Here is a 6,623-nt window from a genome sequence, read left to right on the forward strand (position 1 = left end):
AAACAAACAAAGAACAAAAAACAAACAAACAAACAACAACAAACACCATAAATACTCTGATAGAAACAGCCAAGCAGCTGGATTATACACTGGTTGGTTATCATCATGGAGTATTATCATTCATTTCTTAAGATCTTACACAAGCTGTCAAGGAATGCAAACTGTCAAGTATCTTAGAACACGTTCATAGCAAGTGAACACCTCAATCATTAAAAAAAATTTTCTTATGAATATCAATAAAAAAAAAGAAAGAAAATAAATATGGGTGGTTAATTTTCGTTAATCATGAACAGGTTACTAATCATTTGTGATCAATAATTTGTAAGGCAGCCATCTGGCAGAGAAAATTGTATAGTTAAAGTTAATATATGCATTATATTCTTCAATTCTATATCGAGTTTTTAATTAATAAAAAAAAACCCTGATATTTGTGGAAAGCTGTCCTCAATGTTACATAAATATAAGTAATACTTTGCAAACAATATTATAAAACACAAAACAGCATCAGTTGTTATTGTCACATCATGTCCAAATAGCACAAGTGATTCTGTTAACTTTAAATTTCCTGCGTTTTACACATCTCTCTTTTATCAAGTCCGTTAAAGCGTTCCAAAACATTTGCACATAATTACATTTCCAAAAAGCATGATCAATACTGTCTTTGTGTTCTCTACAAAAACTAGAGTTGTTATTATCCGTAACACCAATTTCTTTTAAAACAATTTTTGTACATAAACATCGGTGTATTATTTTCAGCTGAAACCATTTCAGCTTTACATCAACTATCTTGTGTGCATGCATAAAACAAGATTTCTAGTTATGATGCATCAAAAGCTTTAAGTCCCAGTTCTCACAACATTTTGGTTTCATATCATTTTCAATCAACACATCATAATATGGTCTTGAGCCTTTAGAAACAGAAAACAAGTGTTTGAAGCAGAGCGAAGTATTTGTGTGTCTGTTGCTATCCACATGAATATTATGCTTTTTAACTAATTCGTTTATTGTTGATTTATATCCAGCATAAGTAAGGGAATCAATGTGAAAATCATATTTTTCTTTGAAGCGTACATATGAAAGAACTTTACCATCATCATCAAAAAAACTGTGCAAGACAATACACATCATGATTACTGAGCAGTCTGGATATAATACACCTTTTACCAATTCGAACACGATTATTATAACACAATGGCTCTGCAAGCAGTTCTGCTGAGTTTTTTTAGTTCACATTTATAAAAGAAAATCTTATAACTTTCAAACACATTTGTCCAGAACTGGTTATATTTGGCAAAATTTAAGATAAACTTTGGACCATATTTATCAATAGCTGGCCATTGGGGGAAGTTACACAACAAAAGGTGCTTCCACTTGTGATCTGATTTTTCAGCTTTACGAATCCAGGAAAGCTTTAAAGATAAAGGCAAACAATTTAACATCAGGAAGACCGATGCCACCTTTTTTTTTTCTTTTTTTTTTTACACTTTTATGAGCAGTTTTACGGCTAATTTTATCTGGTTTATTGTTCCAAACAAACTTATAACAAATATGTTGACATGTATTAAAAAATGTATCTGGTGGGTTTGGCAAAAGCAACCACAGATGAGTCAGTTTGGAAAGAATAACAGATTTCAGAATTGCTACTCTGCCTAGAGGCGTTAACTGGTGTTTTACCCATATCTTATACAGATATCTTATTTCTGCTAATCTCTCTGAATAGTTTATAGTTACACATTCTTTTAAATCATTAGTAAACCAAAAAACAAAAACAAAAAAAAATCATTTCTTATTCATTGTTTCGTTTTGATAACTACTTATCTCCTGTTTTGTGTGTGTGTGTGTGTGTGGGGAGGGGGGGGGGGGCAGGGGTTGTTTGTTTGTTTGTTTTTTGTTTTCGTTTATTTTATTTTATTTCTTTTTATTCTTTTTCAGGGAGGGGGGTGGAGGGGCGGTTAGGAGGATGGGTGGGGGGGGGAGGGGGGTTGCTGTTATTTGTCTTTTGTTGGTTTTGTTGTTGTTGTTGTTGCTGTTTTTCTAATTTCATATGATCTCTTTCTTCTTGTTGTTGTTGTTGTTGTTGTTGTTGTTTTCCTTTCGTTTAAACTACGACGAGAAAGTTGTGAATCTGGGGGACAATGTTAGCGATGGACCACAGCAATTCAGACAAATCTAAACAGACTTGAGCGGCGAAAGCTAACATTATCATGAATTTCAAAGCCAACATTTCGCGCTGAATCGATATTTGTTTAGCATTATTTTTAATCGTGCTCAAATTGACTGTGTTCAAGAGTTTAAGATATATATATATATATTTATTTCTATTTTTTTAAATTTTTTTTATTTACCCGTGGTCTCAGAACTGGAAAGACGAAGTCCTGTTACTGGCAGAGAGCAGAAAAGATGCAAACTTAAGCGATTTTTAAAGTTTCGACAAGTCCTTTTTTACGTGGTTTTGTATGTGTTTGTATTTGTATTTCTTTTTATCACAACAGATTTCTCTGTATGAAATTCGGGCTGCTCTCCCCAGGGAGAGCGCGTCGCTATACTACAGCGCCACCCATTTATTTTGTATTTTTTTCCTGCGTGCAGTTTTATTTGTTTTTCTTATCGAAGTGGATTTGTCTACAGAATAACAACCCTTTTGTTGCCGTGGGTTCTTTTACGTGCGCTAAGTGCATGCTAGCACACGGGACCTCGGTTTATCGTCTCATCCGAATGACTAGCGTCCAGACCACCACTCAAGATCTAGTGGAGGGGTGGAGGGGGAGAAAATATCGGTGGCTGAGCCGTGATTCGAACCAGCTCGCTCAGATTCTCTCGCTTCCTAAGCGGACGCGTTACCTCTAGGCTATCACTGGTTGATGAGAAAGATGTTGGTTTGGGTGAACATTAGCAGTTGCTGGGGTTTTTTGGTTGATATTTTTTTGTTTTTGTTTATTGTGGGGTTTTTTTGCTTGTTTTATTTTGTTTTTTTGGTAACTTGTTCATTTTTCCTCGTGCTTTGAATAACTTAGTTTGTGTGAAAACTAAATTTCCCATGATACTGTTTTTGAAAAGGCACGGTCCCATATATGTTGGACTTTCGTTATTTCTATTTTTACATATCAGGAAAATTTGACATCTTCGTTAAAAACTATCATTTCATCGATAATAGATTCATGAGACTATAATGTGGCAACTTAGAAGTATCAAAGGGATTTTTTTTTCCATTTATTCAACAGCATTAAAAAAGCAACAACCGCACAACTTTTACTATTCTATATGGCATACTCTGTAAATGACTATTGTGTATAATCATATTCATCGGAATATTCGGACAGAATTCAACAATATTGGTAATTTATATTCAGTTTACATCAGTGTCTGTTTTAGGTTGTTTAAACAGAGTAAAAGTTGTGCAGAAACTCTAGAAGATGGTAATGATCGCTAAAAAAAAAAAAAAAAAATTAAAATAAGGAATATCAAAGACAAAGCCTCAATGATTGCCCCCTTACAGACATTTTGAAACAGAGCTGAATGTTTGTATAGACAAATGTGTCAAAGTTGCTATCCTCACATTTGTGTTTCACGAAAAACAACAACAACAGCAACAACAACAACAAAACAAAACCCAAAAAAACCAAACAACACCGGCCACGTAAAAACCTACCACTCGAGTACAGATCGAATATTGATTCAGGGTAATTTCATAAAGATAGGATACAGATACATGATTGTGACTTGTATCACCAAACGAAAAAAAAAATCAACAATTTATCAGAACCTATTTACAAGGAATCAAGATATTTGTATTATTGTATTGTTATCATTTTTTTTCTTCTTTTTTTTTGTCACAAGATTTTTTTGTGTGAAATTCGGGATGGTCTCCTCAGGGAGAGCGCGTCGCTACACTGAGAGTGCCTCCATTTTTTGGTTGTTTTTTTTTTCCTGCCTGCAGTTTTGTTGTTGTTTGTTGTTTGTTTTGTTTTGTTTTGTTTTGTTTTGTTTTCCTATCGATATATCACCCGCTTCTCACGTGATGTCTGAACACACCCACCCTACCGACCATGCAAAGGCTGTGTATACCTACACCGGCTTACATCTTGGCAACTCTTCCAGGATTAGCAAGTTTTCTTTAATTAAAGTACCTAAAATCTTGCAGTATAATGAACCTTCAATGTTCCTCTCACCACCCCCCCACCCCCCACCCCCACCCCCACCCCACCCCACACACACACACACACCCTTTCTTCTCTCCATTCACTTGTTCCACTAATACAAGTTTAATAATCACATACGTACTGGCTTGAGTAGAATTGTCCACCGTTCCTGTAGTAGCAGTAGTAACCCGTAAGTAGTTTGTACTTTTGAAAACTCCCTGAGAAACGCTTTCAGCAAATTTGCGGCGCCATTCGAAAGGTGGTGTAAGCTTGCCCCCAAGTCCGAGCACTCCTAAACGAACTGGCGCCGGGACGTTTATGCGTTTTCTCTTTAGCGATTTATCTCCCTTCTTGCCTCCGCTGTGTAACGTGAACACGAAAAGTGTTTCTCTTCACACAAAAGCAGCGTCTCCGCGTGACTTTTATGGGCCAGTTCTGACAAATTTATGCGCGGAGGTGCGGTAATGTATGAATAGCATGTCGTGTATATTAATCCATGTTAAGTTCAGTAGAGACAAAGGCAAGAGAGAGAGATAGAGAGAGGGGGGGAGGGGGTAGGGTGGGGGGGGCTGAGGGAGGAAGGGGCATGAGGGGATGGAGGGGTGGTGGTGGTGGTGGTGGGGGGGGGGGGGGGTTACATAAAATCGTGCGAAGCAAGTCAACACGGGTGTACTCTTGTGCTGCCGTATCTGTCTTTGAACCTTCTGTCTGTCTGTCTGTCTGTCTGTCTGTCTGTCTGTCAACAACACAAAGGTCGTTGACTGACCTACGGTCCATGCTCACACCGGTGATTCCGATATAAATAACCACGGCAAATTATTGTTGAATAAGCGCACTACTTTTAGAAACGATTAAACTAAATGGAGTATGTAGGTGTGATCTTGAAGGCTGATATATATATATAATATTCATACATTTTTATTCGCAATATACATTTCTTACTGTTTTTCGTCAACGTTTAACTGATTGCAAATGGCTATTATGGCACGAGCATATTCAGACCAGTGATAGATTTAACATGTAGAGAACTTTCTTTTTATAAACCCATGAAGTAAAACCTCTTTTATCTACCATGGGCACACACTTGAAATATATAACGATCATATTTCGATTTGGTATGTCTGATTGAACTGTACATCATCATGATTACAGAGAATTTGATGACAGTAATTCAATTTGTCCCTCGCGTGAAGAATCCAGTGGAAAATGAGTTTGCATTTTGTCTTGAGTTATTCAGCTCTTTGTTATAGCTATCAGACAACAGTTAATTCCTTCAGAATATTTCTGAAATCCGTGTGCTTTAAATTAAGTTTGTTGGTATCGTCCATTAGAAATGGTGATGTTCGGAATTTGGTCACTTTTCTTGTACGATACAACTGAATTTAGGGATAATGTATTGTCTTGATAATATGATTTGATACCAATATCGTGTGACGTTGCCATTGACATGTATGCATAACATTTTTTTTTTTTTTTTTTTATGGATGTGATAATCTTGTACGTCTTAGTAAAGACACTCCCATGAGATTGTTTGGTGAAAAAAATCTTTAAAATCATTTGGGATTATGTCTGATTTATGTTCAATAAAGTAACAATAAACTGGTTTCATAAATAATTTGAATAAAATATAACTCTAACTGTGTTTGTTTTGTTGTTTTGTTGAGCGGGGTGTGCGTGATAATCACGAAAAAAAAAATTCCCAAAGTTCTGGAAAACACACACACACGCACACACACACACACACACACACACACACACACACACACACACACACACACACACACACACACACACACACACAACAACAACAACAACAACAACAACAACAACAACAACAACAACAACAACAAAAAAACACACACACACACACACCCCAAAAACGACCACTCTCCACCACGTTGTCGCCAACTTTTTTACTTTTTCAACCACTCAAGGCTGTACCACTCAAAAGCTATGGCAAAGAACGTATTTCCTCTTTATGGACACAGAAAACTCGTAAACAACTTTTGCGGTAAGACACGAAGCCGAATTAATGTGGAATGACCGTCAGCTTGCGAGGGACAATGGCCTAATGATGAATAAATTATTCGCGTTCTCTCTGTCTCTCTATGTATGTTTCTCTGTCTGTCTGTCTGTTTTCCTGTCTGTGTGTCTGTCGCTCGCTCGCTCGCTCGCTTGCTCTCTGTCTCGACCTGCTCGCGACAGGCAAAACTGGCATAAGAAGATTGTTTGATGACGTAATAGTTCTTCTTCTTCTTCTTCTTCTTCTTCTTCTGCTTTCGTGGGCTGCAACTCCCACGTACACTCGCATGTACACGAGTGGGCTTTTACGTGCATGACCGTTTTTACCCCGCCATGTAGGCAGCCATGCTCCGTCCGTTTTCGGGGGTGTGCATGCTGGGTATGTTTTTGTTTCCATAACCCACCGAACGCTGACATGGATTACAGGATCTTTAACGTGCGTATTTGATATTCTGCATGCGT

This window comes from Babylonia areolata, chromosome 30 (assembly GCF_041734735.1).
Source record: "Babylonia areolata isolate BAREFJ2019XMU chromosome 30, ASM4173473v1, whole genome shotgun sequence".
NCBI classification, from domain to species: domain Eukaryota; kingdom Metazoa; phylum Mollusca; class Gastropoda; order Neogastropoda; family Buccinidae; genus Babylonia; species Babylonia areolata.